The sequence below is a fragment of the Marmota monax genome, unplaced genomic scaffold (genome assembly GCF_021218885.2).
Source record: "Marmota monax isolate L192 unplaced genomic scaffold, Marmota_monax_Labrador192_F-V1.1 WCK01_AAM20220418_F8-fsc00105, whole genome shotgun sequence".
Classification (NCBI taxonomy): Eukaryota; Metazoa; Chordata; class Mammalia; order Rodentia; family Sciuridae; genus Marmota; species Marmota monax.
The window spans coordinates 2003356-2016615 of NW_026692947.1; the positions used below are offsets into that span (position 1 = coordinate 2003356).

At 40.2% G+C, this 13260-nt stretch overlaps 1 long non-coding RNA gene across 1 annotated transcript; it reads right to left on the reverse strand.

Moving 5' to 3' along the window:
* Positions 1 to 3519: 3519 nt before the first annotated feature.
* On the reverse strand, positions 3520 to 6529 carry LOC124097622 (uncharacterized). Its single transcript, XR_006853299.1, has 3 exons — positions 6461 to 6529; positions 5380 to 5438; positions 3520 to 3992 (listed from the first exon to the last, which is right to left on the reverse strand). It is a non-coding gene; the product is annotated as an uncharacterized LOC124097622 (long non-coding RNA).
* Between the last annotated feature and the right edge of the window lie 6731 nt (positions 6530 to 13260).

Here is a 13260-nt window from a genome sequence, read left to right on the forward strand (position 1 = left end):
ATCTCTCGTACATCCTCTCATGGTGTCTGGTGCAGTAGAAATGCTCAGATATATCTGGTCCTTCCTAACCTCTGCTGAGTTGGTCCTCTTCCTGCATGGTGCTACAGCTGGCCCATGAGCCTCATCTTGGCATCTGCCACTGCCACCCACACCATGGTCCTTGCCATTGCCTCTGGTGACCATAGTTCCTCTGGGTTTGATTATTTGGTACCCAGTTATTTTTTAATTGCTCAGCTGTTGCCCATCTCCATGAGATATGCTATGAATTAGTTGTGGTTTGTTCCAAGAGTTCATGTGTTGAGGGAATTGGCCAATGTGGGGTGGTACAAGGAGGTGGTGGAACCTTTAAGAGGTGGGGCTTAGTGCAGGTAATTGGGTCATGGAAGTGGGCGCACTGCCCTTGGAAGGGATTAAGTAGTTCTCTTGAGAGCCTACTTAGTTTCCTCAAGAGTAAGTTGTCAAAAAGAGAAAGACTGGCCATCTCCCTTGCCTCTGGCTTCCTGTCCCATCATGTGACGTCTCCTCTCATAAGCTCTTACTGTGAGTCCATCTGTCAAGAAGTGATGCAGCCAAGAGGACCTTGCCAGGACTGGCACCATGCTGTTTGGACTTTTACGCTCCAAAACTGTGAGCTAAATAAATCTTTTTTCTTTATTAAATCCCCAGCTTCAGGTATTTTGTTATAGTAAGATGAAACAGACTAATACAAGGCCTCAGAGAACTCCAGATTGTTTTCTCCCAACGTGATGTGACATATGGATACTTGGAGGCTGCCCTCTGCACATAACTCAGTCACTGCTACTTCCCTTTTCATGGATTGAGTTGGATGTAGAATCCTTCTTTGCAAGGCCTGTAGTTTCTTCAAGCCTGCCCAGGTTGTGAAGGATATCAGCTCTGAAATTCTCACACTCTCTAGAATCTATCCAGTTGGTTGTGTTGTTCACAATGTCCTCTCCTCTTTCCAATGTTCCATTCTGGGGAGGGAAAGGCACCCAGAACAGTGCAGGTTATCCTTGACTTTTCCTCTTCTCCCCCCTCACTCAGCTCTTACTCTTTGTCCTGGAAGGAACTTTTCCATATGTGGTGAAGATTTCATGGGCCTCAATTTCATGATATTCTCTGATCATGATCAATGATCAGTGATCTGAATCTATGATTAGTTGTCCAGGCTTTGACTATCTGAAACTCCCCTGGCATTTTCTAAAAGATAATTTTCTCAACATAGTCTAGAAAACCAAATAGTAGCTGCCTTGTTCTTGAAGACTCTTTCTTTCTCATAAAGCCATGGATTCCATTTATTTCATGATTGGGAATCACAGATTAATCAGCCTAATAGTTACCAGGTTAATATTTCAAACACTATCAGGTTAATGTTTCAAAAAACAGTGAAATATACCACATTTTTTTAATCCATAAATTCATCTACTGAAGGACATCTAGGTTGGTTCCACAGTTTAGCTATTGTGAATTGTGCTGCTATAAGCACTGATGTGGCTGTGTCCCTGTAGCATGCTGTTTTTAAGTTCTTTGGGTATAGACTGAGGAGAGGAATAGCTGGGTTAAATAGTGGTTCCATTCTTAGTTTTCCAAGGAATCTCCATATTGCTTTCCAGATTGGCTGCACCAATTTGCAGTTCCACCAGCAAAGTATGAGTGTACCTCCCTCCGCCACCCGCCACATCCTCGCCAACACTTACTGTTGTTTGTCTTCATAATAGCTGCCATTCTGACAGGAGTGAGATGAAATCTTAGAGTAGTTTTGATTTGCATTTCTCTAATTGCTAGAGATGATGAACATTTTTCATATATTTGTTAATTGATTGTATATCCTCTTCTGAGAGTTGTCTGTCCAGGTCCTTGGCCCATTCATTGATTGAGTTATTTGGGGGTTTTTTTTTTGGTGTTTAGCTTTTTGAGTTCTTTATATACCCTAGAGATTAGTGCTCTATATTACTCAGCAATAAAAGAGAATAAAATCATGGCATTTGCTGGTAAATGGATGGAATTAGAGAAGATAATGCTAAGTGAAGTTAACCAATTCCAAAAAACAAATGCCAAATGTTTTCTCTGATATAAGGAGACTGAATCATAGTGGGGTAGGGAGGGGGAGCATGGGAGGAATGGACGAACTCTAGATAGGGCAGAGGGGTGGGAGGGGAAGGGAGGGGTCAGGGGTTATCAAGGATGGTGGAACGTGATGGACATCATTATCCAAAGTACATGTATGAAGACACAAATTGGTGTGGACATACTTTATAAACAACCAGAGATATGAAAAATTGTGCTATATATGTGTAATATGAATTATAATGCATTTTGATGTCATTTATTTTAAAAAAATCATTAAAAAACAGTGAGAATTTTGTGTTCAATACATGTCATCAAATAATAAGGAAAAAATAGTCTTTGCTAGCAGTTTAGAAGATAAATTGCTCCAGTTGGAAGCTAAAATAAGTTCCATATGGATTAACCAGTTGAACCTTTGAAGAAAAATCAAAACACTAAAAAATATTAGCAGCAAGTAAAAAAAAAATACTCACTTTTACTTGCTGCTAATATTTTTCAGTTTAAAAAAATCCTTAAAGAAAGAAAACTGGAAGAGAAAATAAAATGCTTTTTAAAAACCCGCTCCCCCAACAATATAAACAAATTAAAATGAAAACAAAAGACTTAGAGAATATTTCCAGCACACATAAGGGTCAGGGTGCTGAGTATAATCACCACATCTGTAATCCCAGCTACTGGGGAGGCTGAGGCAGGAGGGTCACAAATTCAGGGCCACCCTAGACAACTTAGCAAGACCCTGCCTTGAAATAAAAATAGGAAGGGCTGGAGATGTAGCTCAGTAGTAGAGCATTTGCCTAGCATGTGTGAGGTCCTGGGTTCAATCCTAGTAGAGAGAGAGAGAGAGAGAGAGAGAGAGAGAGAGAGAGAGAGAGAAAGGAAGAGAGAGAGAGAGAGAGAAACAGAGAGAAAATTACATGTTATATAACAGAAACTTTCATTCATTGCAGATTAAATTGATACCTTAAGTAAGTAATATAACCTAGGAATCTTACTATCTGGGGCTTATTCTAGGCCATAAGTTGCATTGTGATGGTCAGTTTACATGTCTGACTCTCCATTGGACAATGGGACATTATATTTTCTTTTTCACCTCTGAAATCATGATGCTTAGACCCAATTCTGACATAATTATATGTGGCAAATAAATATTGCAGAGAAATTATTTTGTTGCAGCATTTTTATTATATGAAAATGGAAATATTCTTTAAATTTTTTTTAAAAAATAAATGACAGTGGAATGCATTACATTTCTTATTACACATATAGAGCACAATTTTTCATATCTCTGGTTGTTTATAAAGTATGTTCACACCAATTCTTGTCTTCATACATGTACTTTGGATAGTGATGTCTATCACATTCCACCATCCTTGCTAATCCCCTGCCCCCTCCCTTCCCCTCCCACCCCTATCCTACCCTATCTAGAGTTCATCTGTTCCTCCCATGCTCCCCTTCCCTACCCCACTATGAGTCAGTCACCTTATATCAGAGAAAACATTCGGGGGAAACATTCTTAATTTTAATAATAGAATGACTACTCACTTGATGGGGATAAATCAATTAAAATAATAATTGTCAAGTGTTATATAAGACACGAATAAACCTTATATGATTATAACAAGTATGAATCTTAGACTACACATTCAATTTTCTATAGTAAAGCTTAACTTTTCTTTTCAAGTACCCTTTATGCCCAATATTATGCCCATTGCTGTCCATATTATGCTCACTCTGGGTAATATCAGCAATTCTATCCTATTGCCACCTCCTTTGCCCCCACTTGCTTGCTTTTCCCTGGGCTTGTGTGCTCTAGCTGGCATCACAGGATGTCCATTGACTTCTGTTTTGGTTATTGATTCAGGTAGGACTGGGTTGTCTTCGGTTTTCTAATACAAAAGATGTGCAGGCCCAGTGACTTGAAGATCCTTGCAGAAACAGGAAGATCACCAGCTCTAGGTCAGCATCAGCAACTTAGTGAGGCCCTAAGCACCTTAGTGAGATCCTGTCTCCAAATAAACATAAAAAAGGACTGGGGACTAAGGATATAGCTCAGTGGTATAGCACCCTTGGGTTTTTTTAAATATTTATTTTTTTTAGGTGTAGATGGACACAACACAATGCCTTTATTTTTTTTAAGAGAGAGAGAGAGAGTTTTTTTTTTAATATTTATTTTTTAGTTTTTGGTGGACACACCATCTTTATTTTATTTGTATGTGGTGCTGAGGATCGAACCCAGCACCCTGCGCATGCCAGGCGAGCGCGGGGCGCTTGAGCCACATCCCCAGCCCACAATGTCTTTATTTTTATGTGGTGCTGAGGATGGAACCCGGGTCCCGCCGGTGCTAGGTGAGCATTTTACCGCTGAGCCACAATCCCAGCCCCCACCCTTGGGTTTGATCTCCAGTACAAAAAAAAATTTGCAAGACAGCCTCTGTCTTTGCTATTTTGTATCATGAAACCACTGGGGCTACAGGAGCTCTGAGAGGTTGTCTTGGGTCTGCCTATCCTAGTTGGTCCTGTAGTTTCTGTGCTCCCACATGACGCTAGTGACACTTGCCACTTCCCTAAGCTCCTTCCATGAAGGTGGTTCCAGTCTCATCCACAAGGATCTGGGAATATGGGTGGAGCAGACACAGGACACCCAGCTTCCTTCTGATTCTCTGCAGCCCTGCCCTAGCTCCGCACACTTTATCAAGTCTTTGGGGTAAAGAAGACTGGGTCTGACTATTCATGTACTTTCTAATGGATTTGTCTTTGACCCGAACTTCAACTATTAAAATTCATGGCCCATTATTTGATAAATTCATTCTGCTATAACAACCCTTTAGAGCCTGTGTAGGAAGAGCCAGTGAATAGGCAGGATGATCAATAGTAAAACATAGGCTGATAAATAAAGCGATGGGCCCTAAAAAGTCTTCTCTAAGTAAGAAGAAAAGTACAGGCTATACCATAGAAATGAATTGGTCTGTGGAAACATTCCAAACATTCTAGCTGATTCCTTTGTCCTAGAGAGGTGGGAAAAGCTTCCTTTGTCCAAGAGATTTGGAAAAAGGGAAAACAGGATGGATCTGAGTGAAGGCTACAGAAAATTCCAAACTTATCAACTAAAAGAACACAAGCAATCAGTCAGAACATTGCAGGCCTTACCGATAACCTTAGCAGTTTTTCCAATACCTGGTCAGCCTAAATATTGAACAACATCCCTACCCAGCAGCCATAAAAACTTCTAGATTAGTACATTTAAGTGGCAACCCTTCATCAGGATCCCTCTTGCTTGGCGAGAGCCATTTCTTTTCACTTGGATAAACTTACTCTTTCACATTCACTCTCCGTTGTCTGTGAATTTCATTCTTTCGAGTTTGCACAAGAACCTGGAAAAGATATGATGACAGTTTGCTGCTATGTGGTGACACTAGAAGGCATAGCCTGTTGTGAAGCTGATTGACTTACTATAATCATAACAGCAGAAAATCTGGTTTCACTAGGATATAATATACAACAGCACAAATCAAAATCAAAATGTAAACTCACTGATTAAGGTATCAAAAGGTTAGTCTACTACAAAATGCTAAAACAAACAAACAAAACCCATTAAACTTCATTATAAATGTGTGAGCATTTTCTATGCATATGGATAAAATCACAGAATAGGGAGAATATAAAGCTAATTGATGTGTTAGTCAAAAGAGTGTGATTTTCTTTTTCTTAAGCACATTTCATTTATGTTAGCTATATGTAAATATGAGTCATGTTGTTTGTGAGAAAAGAATCAATTTTGCCTCCAATAATATAGAGCCTCCCTGACCCCTGATTTCCCACCAGGGCTCCATCAATCCCTGATGCTTATATTTTGCACAAGCTCAGTCTGTACCATATGAGGTGCAATTAATTGAGAGGCAAGGCAGTAGTAGAAAAAGAGAAATCACTTCATTATGATGATGAGTTATGATGATAGGAAGAGGGCAGGGATTTCCATCCTAAAGAGCCATCAGCTTTTTAGCTGATTTTTTTTTTTTAGGACTATTTATACCCTCCTCAACAGGTAGAGGCTTGTGGTCAAATGATTGCACGTCTGACCTTAATCAAGAGATACTTTTTCAGTTCTGCAACTCTCAAGAACAAAGATCATTATTTCCTCAGGCTTTTCTTGTTACTGATTGGTTTTCCCATGTGCCGTTCCTAACATATTATGCAATGGACAGGATAGAGCAGGTAGCTGCCCAAGAACCTGTTACTGACCACCAAACTTTTCGTAATGAAAGAAAACATACTTCACTTGATTACTGTGGAAGATAAGAGTCAGATGAGGTAAATAGGGAGTCAGGTAGGAGATCTGGTCTCGATGCTCAGTTTCAATATGGCTTCTTCCTTCCAGTAAATCCAGTTTACTTACCCAGAACCAACTCATGCCAGCTTCTTCTTTGCCTTTTGCTTGGCTCAGTGGTTTTCAAACTTTAGCTACACCAGAATCTCTTAGAGAGTTTGTTAAAATACAGATTGCTGGCCCCACCCCAGCCAGTAGATCTGGGGAGGAGCCTGAGAATTTGCATCTGTAATGAGTTCCCAGGTGATGCAGTGCTGTGGGTCTAGGGGTCCACACTTTCAAAACCACTAACTCAGACCATGCCTTTCCCCCTCTTCTTTCCCTCCTGACTTCCTTCCTCAAACACATAATAACAACCTAAGGTGCCTTAATAGCCATGAGGCACACCTTGGGGTGGTTTTTGGTTAGAACCAATCTATTCATTCATGTTTTTCATCCTACCTGTTTCTCAACAAACTCTCAGAACTCAGATTATGTACCCTGTACCACTCTTACCACATTTCTAATCCAGCCAGTATTATATTATTTAAATGGATTAGTGCCTACCTTTGTTATTATTTCATACAATTTCTCTCTCCCTAACCAGTCCTCTGCATCTTGAACAAAATATCCTCTCCTCTCTCCTAGTCTATGTGGGAACAGAGCCAAAGTTTGCTGCCTGGGGCCCCCTAAGGGTCAGGCATGTCTTCTATTAATAGAGCACTAGCTGCAAGACCTGTCCCATCCGGCTGCTCACCCTGCCTTTACTTGTCTTAACCTGGAATTTCTTCTCTCTCTGTCCTTGTTGGGCAACTTTCCTGCTGGCCTTTTAAAGGAGAGAGCTCCCTAGTACCACTCTCAACCAGCCCCACTACGTCAAAACCAGTTCCCAAAGACAGCTGTGCAGAGATAGGAGCAAACTATCATCATAAAAATAGATTTTATTATAAAAAGTATAATACAGTTTCACAGTTATATTTAAAAATACTTGAAAGTAAAAGAAAAAAAGGTAACATTTATTCCTAACCCCATCACTTAGAGACACTAATTAGAACACCTCAAGGTTTGTCCTGTTACATATCTTTCCACAAAATTAGACCAATATGAAAGCAGTTTTTTTTTCACCCATATGTTTCATTTGCCAACACATCAAGATTTATTTATTGATTTCAATGATCTTCTTTAACATAACTTCAGATAGTTACAAAGCATCACACACACCATATACAGGAACTAGAAATTATTTAACTTGTCCCTTCTTGGTTAATAAGCCACTTTTGTTAATATAAATTATCATTCTGTAAATATTTTTATTCATGTTTATACACCTTCCAATGACTTCCTGGGTATATATTTTAAAGGCTTTTATGCATATTAAAAAGCTGCCATCCCCCAAATTCATACTTTCCTCTGCAGTATAGAAAAGTTCTGTGCAGACCCTCATAGGATATTCTCAAACCGTGGAACTTTCAAATTTCATTGGTGAAGATGGCATCTTCTTTTCATTTGAATTCTATTTATTCTTCTATGAATTGCCTTTCAAGGTTTTCTGCAAATTTTGTATTTTTTTCTTTTTTATACTAGGGATTGACTGAGGGGCACTCAACCTTTGAGCCACACCCCCAGCCCTATTATGTATTTTATTTAGAGACAGGGTCTCACTGAGTTGTTTAGTGCCTCACTGTTGCTGAGGCTGGCTTGGAACTCATGATCCTCCTGTCTCAGCCTCCCTAGCTTTTTTTTTTGGGGGGGGGGGATGCTGAGGATTGAACCCAGGACCTTGGGCATGTGAGGCAAGTACTCTACCAACTGAGCTACATATCCCTAGCCCCATTTTTTGTATTTATAACAGAGACTAAGTTGGCTGTTTCCACTGGATCACCAAGATATAAGAAATGCTTTCAGAGTGAGAGGAGATGAAGATCTGGAAAATTCCATGAGGAGAACCAGTGAGACGACCTCCTGTTGAGGCTGCTCTAGTTCTGTGGGGAAGATGGGACCAGATTTTCTTGTACAGAACTGTGCAGCAACTGACCTCCCTAGACCTCCACAGGAGTGGGTGGTGCTTACCCCTTGCCTCAAGTCTGGTGGGACGGGCGTCCATTGACCATATGGACTGTGTGTGTCTGTTCCCTGCAGTTAGACAATGTCTGACTCCTGCCCCTGGAGTCAGCGGAGGTGAGGCAGGCTGGTCAGCTGCCCTGGGAGTGGAGCAAGCCCAGGAATGTTAGTATAGCCCTGCCAAGGCCTGGACCTCAGGCTCTACCCAGGCTGAACATATGAGTTTCCTGTGGATCAGAGGTAGAGGTGGCCCATTCAGGAGGGAGAAACAGATTGGAGTCATTGAAAATCTCACCCCAAAGGATTTCTGTCATAGGCAGAATAATGATCTCACTTGCAAAAGAAATGTCTGGCGCTATTTTAGTCAGCTTCTTCACTACTGTGACTAAAATACCCAACTAGAACAATTGTAGAGGAGTAAAAGTTTACTTGGGAGCTCATAGTTTCAGAAGTCTCAGTCCATACACAGCAGGCTCCATTCCTTGGGGCTTCAGGTGAGGCTGAACATCATGGCGGAAGGGTGTATTAGAGGGAATCAGCTCACGTGATAATCAGAAAGCAGAGAGAGAGGCTTCACTTATCAGGTATAAAATATACACCTCAAAACCATAGCCCCAATGCCCTACCTCCTCTAGCCACACCCTACCCACATTCAGTTACAACTGAATTAATCTTATTAGGTGATTATTTCACTGATTAGGTTAAGGCTCTTGTAACCCAATCATTTCTTCTCTGAACCTTCTGGCATTGTCTCACACATGAGTTGCTGGGGGACATCTCACACCCAAACTACAACAGCACCCTATCCCTAGAACCTGTGAGTATATTTCTTTACCTGGCAAAAAGAACTTTCCAGATGCCATTAAGACAAGGATCTCAAGTTGGGAGTATTACCCTGGATCATCTGGATGCCTCAGCGTCACAAGGGTCCTTATAAGATGGAAAAGGGAGGCAGAAACATCAGAGTCAAATAAGGAGATATTCCCATAACTTCATTTTTATACACATTTAATATTATACATCACATAGTACATCTTTACAAATTTCTTCTATTAGACTGTATTTTATTAGTACTTTCTGGTGTTCTCTAAATCTTCCTTTTAAATATGTAACATTATATGTTTGATTCAGGGTTACAATATCTGAGCTTGTCAATGGTATGTATTTTTTAAATTTGTTTGTTTTCTTCTGTTTTCTGCATCACTTCCTCTGAGTTCCTTCTTCCTGATTGCTCATTTTGCTGCCTGGCTTTCATTTTAGAGACTTTCCTCAAATGTGTAGTACTCCTAGTGTGTGCTCATATTTAACACTGAGGCACTTATCCACTGATGATAGGACTGTACCTGTCTGGGGCTTCACCATTTTTTTTTAAGGTAGCCACCATCCATTTCATTGGAGGAAACACCCAAACTTACTAGCAGCAGTCATTTTTTTCTTGAGTGATTGTTTCCCCAGAGAATTTTCCATTTGCCTCTCTGGCAGTGGTGGAGGGGGATGCACCTCTCAACTAGCATTTTTAGAACAGGTGGAGATAGAGGCTGGAGGGTGCACCATTCAATGGAAAACACCTGTTAATCTCCAGTTATGAGATGTGGCTGACGTTTCTGAGTTTTGAGATTAGAGTTCATCTCTCACAAATTCTCGTCAGTAGAAGACCTTTTCCTCCTGAGGTGAAAGAGGGGAAATTCTTTCTCTACACAGACTTGTAACTGGTGGTCTTAATTTTAGGTGTACTCCTCACCTCCATCTTCTGAGTAGCACACATCCCATGTGCTTCAGCAGCACAAAAGCTGGCTTCCCCCAGGCTTTCTCTCTTTGCAGGTCTGGGCTTCCTTGTTCTCTGCCCTCTGGGTCAGTATCCCCCTCCCACTTGCTTTTCATCTTCCAGCATTTTCCACCATCTCTTATCTGCCCTGATCTCTTTTTCTGTTTCCTTTGTTCTTGTCGATTTTTCCTTTAAAAATAAAAACAGAACTTTATCAGTTCAAAGGAGCTTTGACACAAAGTAGAGATAAAATATTGTATCTAATCTACCATGTTTAAACAGAAATTGGGATTTCTCTACATAACAACATTATCTTCTTATCCAATGTACTGAATAGTGATGAGCAAGATTTCTCACTCCCTCTTGAGCCAACGTACAATGTTAGCTGTGGAGTTTGCTTCTGGGCCCTGGAAGGGAGGTTTTTCTAAGCGTTAGAAGACACATGGTCCCACATCTCCAGATTCTGGAGAAATGGCTGTTAGCTACCCCATTTTATAGTTTCGGGTTGTTTTATAAAATTTGATGAATAAAATAGTTCACTTCTAATCACTTATTTCATCTCACTAACCTTCATTTTGTGAGTATTTAAGAAGAATTACTAATATACTTAGGGCGTGTGGAAAGAAGACTAAGAAAATCTAACAAGACACATGTAGTTAAAAATACAGTGCTAAGAAGTTAAAACCCATTTCAGTTTAATCTCATCTACAAGTACAGTAATAACTGGTCTGTTATTTTGCTGAGGTTAACATAATAAAGTATCCCCAGTTGGGCAGTTTAAAAAATGGAAATCCCAGCGACTTGGGAGGCTGAGGTAGGAGGATTACAAGTTCAAAGCCAGCCTCAGCAATTTGGCAAGGCCCTAAGCAACCCTGTCTCAAAATAAAAAAATAAAAAGGGCTGGAGATGTGGCTCAGTGGTTAAGCACCTTTTGATCCCTGGATTCAATCTCTGGTACCAAAAAAAAAAAAAAAAAAAAAAAAGAAAGAAATATATTGTTACAGTTATGGAGAGTACAAGTCCAAAATCAAGGTGTAAGCAAGACCCTGTTTCCTCTTATGGTACCAGGGGAGGATATGTTCTAGGTTTTCCCTCTGGCTTCTGGTAGTATCTTGGCTTGTGTCAGCTGAGTTCCATCTTCAAATGTCATTCTCCCTGTGGGTATATCTGTCTCTTCAATGGGAGTTCTTCTTATAAGGGCACCAGTCATATGGGACAGGGTCCTACTCCAGTATGACCTCATTTTAACTAACTACAACTGAAACAACCCTATTTCCAAATAAGGTCACATTCCAAGGTACTGGGTGTTAGGACTTCACTATATTAATTTTAGGGATACACAATTCAACCCTTAACAAATGGCAGTTTTGCAATTAGCAAAGGGAACATTTGGCTAATGGAAAAGAACACGAACTGTGGCAACTTATAATTTGGGTTGAAATTCTGGGTCTGTCACCTTTGTAGGACTTTGAGCAAGTTGCTGAATTTCTCTTAGCGTCAGTTTTCTCACCTATTCAATGAAAAAAATAATATTTACTTGAAAGGTTGTTTTGATGATTCACTGAAATAATCAATTAAAAACATCTTGCATAGCATCTGTCACACAGTCACTGAGCAGTGACATGGCTATCGTATTGTTCTGACTTTGGGAGGCTATCCAAGTGTCTCTCCCTGCATAGCTCGTGTTTATCAGGGGTCTGAAGTATTCATAATTATAACTTCATCTGTTAAAAATATCTGCATATGCATGCCCATTATGTTTGTTTATACATATACACATACATATATATACATTTCCTACTTTACTAATTTATTATGTACATTATAATGCACACACAAAGAAATAAAAAGAATGAGATACATATAAGTTGGAATATTTTCTCCCATCATTCCAATGGCTCTTTCTGTAAACCTCAGCTGGGTTAACATTAGAGACCATTCTTGACAAGGTTAGAGAGGACAGCACCTGTCTTTGTGATCTCTGCTCTTGATAGAGACCAAGTGGCTATAGCCAGGTTCCTCAGAGTCCATAAAAATCTCGACAGGGGCAAACCCAAGCAGCCTGAGTCATGTGCTCTGGATGCCCCAATAAACTCAAGGCCCCCAACTCTAATGAACCCTGACTTTGACAGATCAGCAGACAGTGAATCACCTTGGATCTTATTTTCCCAAAGTCTTAAGGATGGTGTTAGGTGGTTGGAATCCTGGCATTTTCTGGCCTGGAGCCCTGGAATGTCCCCATCTGAAGGGATTGTTTATTCATGAGACCTGCTGCATAGGTGCCAAACGCGGTGGGGGTTGGGGGGAGGGTGTCACCATTTCCCTGAGTGATGTAGCCACTGTTCCCTGGCCACTGTTCTCCTCTGCCTTGCCTTTCTCCTATATTTGCTGAAACACATTAATGAGTCATTAACCAATGGAGGCTTAATAGTAAATTTCTCCAGTATGTGTATTTCTTTTTCTTTCTTTTATTATTTATTTATTTTATTTTTTTTTGGTACTTGGGGCACTTAACCACTGAGTCACAATATTTTATTTTGAAGCAGTGTCTTGCTAAATTGTTAGGGCCTCCCTAAGTTTTTTGAGGCTGGCTTTGAACTCATGATCCCCACCTTAGCCTCCTCAGCTGCTGGGATTATAGGTTTGTCCCACCAGCTCAGTCTATGCATTTCTAAAACTACCTTTATGAATAAAACAAATAAAAGGATTGCGCTAGTGGATATATATTAACAACTACATTCAACAAAAGAAAACTTTTTTTTTGTTTTAATACACAAACATTTTTCAAGAATTGACCACCGTTGTAAGACATAAATCAAATTTTGATACACTTTAAGGAATGAAGGTCAAGCAGAACTTATTATCTGGTCATAAAATAATTAAGTTTAAAAATCAATAACAAAAACATGCCTTTTTCCCTCCCTCCCTCCCTCCCTCCCTCCCTTCTTTCCTTCCTTATTTCCTTTCTTCCTTCCTTCTTCCCTTCCTCTCTCCCTCCCTCCCTCTCTTACCCTCTTTCCCTCCATCCCTTACCCTCCTTCCCTCCCTCCCTCCCCCTCTTACC